Source organism: Lygodium microphyllum, unplaced genomic scaffold, assembly GCF_053477565.2.
Source record: "Lygodium microphyllum isolate KBCC unplaced genomic scaffold, Lygodium_microphyllum_v1.1.10 scaffold_31, whole genome shotgun sequence".
Classification (NCBI taxonomy): domain Eukaryota; kingdom Viridiplantae; phylum Streptophyta; class Polypodiopsida; order Schizaeales; family Lygodiaceae; genus Lygodium; species Lygodium microphyllum.
In genome coordinates, this window is record NW_028229514.1 from 6,754,647 (window position 1) to 6,756,299 (window position 1,653).

Sequence of the window (1,653 nt, forward strand, 5' to 3'; positions counted from 1 at the left end):
GCCTTTGAAAACCGTGTCCTCTTGCAATCCAACCAAGGAGAGTCTTGTGTCCCGCTAGTCGTTGCAATCGCCAGCTCGTCAATTTTTCTCTCCCTCTCCGACTCTCGCACGACTTTTGCTCTATGACAATAGGAATGCCCCTTTTTGTTTCTTAAGTTTTAAGTTAACTCTTAATTAAGAGTTAATTGAAACTCTAGCTATGGTTTTGAATTGAAGAAGGCGTCGACTCTCAATGGCCAAGGAGACTATTGCAATATCTTTCTGATCTGTCTGCCAAATCGTACGCGAGCCCAGGCGATAAAACGAGAAGACAATCTTCATCCAGCCTACCACTTCAGATTAGGCAAGTATATGGAAGCTTCGAATTCTCATAGAGAGAGATATGGCGTCGTGTGATGAAGGCATTGATGGAGCAATTCATCTTTCCTGCTCTTCATCAAATTCTCTTGCTGTATCATACAAAAAATTGTACAATGGAAGCAGCCAACTTTGGTAGACCCTTCTGCCTTCACTGGACGCCGCAATGCCTAGAACTATTTTGTTACAAAAACGTTCTAGATCATCATGTATTCAGGTAATTGGCGGCCATCATAAGCTTCAGCGATATTTAAGGCTCAATGGAAAACTCGACTTCCTTACCACTCGCAAACTGTCGAGGTAAGCATGTTTTTGATCGTCTCGGAGACGAGGGCCGCAGATCTGTCGATGACAAACTCGAAGCCTTCGGCACTGATGAGCTTGACGGTGTCCTCCTTCCTCATTGTGGACCGTCGCTAGATCTGCTGACCTATCCTCTCTTTCTATAAGGCTCTCCTCTCACTATCTCGCGCCCTCTCTCTGAACAGTATGCAGGATGGCACCTTATCTCAGAAGCACACACAACTGCCATTTTGCCCCCCCAAATTTTTTCGAGACAGAGAGACGTCATGAGAATGTAACTGCCCCCCCTCCCCTCGATATCAAGAGCCCACATAGGGTAATATAGGCACCTTTGCACCCTTTGGGAATGTCAATGTGTGAGGTATTACTACTAGTTGATGACCTCAATGACACAAGGACAACCCTTGCTCGTCTAGTCCAACCAACTTTACCATATGCATGGTAGCCAACAAACTTTTGTATTTCCTCGAAGGTTGCCGCAAAAATCATTGACATGATGATGTCCATTAAAGACCATACGAACATCTATTGCTTCATGCAATGTCGACCAGAAGCCAGAGTCCACTTGTGCACAACCAATTCCCTCTTGCTTAACTCTAGTTATTGAGCAAAGACTTGCCATACGTGTCTCAACTAGAGAAATGTGAAAATAAGCCAAGGCAGGAATCTTATCCATTGATGTAAATGCATTGATTTTGTTTCGTTCCTACAGTTCGATGTTCGATAGATAGCTCTTTAAACCATTTCTTTTGGCTTTCTTGAATCCACCCATAACCATATATCCTCTTCACCTTGGAGTAGTCCCTACTATCAAGCATGTAAAGATTTAGGACACTTCTTCTTTCATCCTCCGATCCCAATGGCCTTGTACTTCTAAGTGGTAGTTACCAAACCCATCTATGTGAGTAACTAGTTTGTTGCTTGAATTCTCCATCCCCCTACTACCCTGTACATCATGGTGTTTAATTTCTTTTGGATATACTTGTGACAAGG

The 1,653-nt window shown here is 43.6% G+C and overlaps 1 pseudogene; it reads right to left on the minus strand.

Annotated features, from left to right (window-relative positions):
* Positions 1 to 562: 562 nt before the first annotated feature.
* Positions 563 to 761, minus strand: LOC148009283 (uncharacterized; annotated as a pseudogene).
* Between the last annotated feature and the right edge of the window lie 892 nt (positions 762 to 1,653).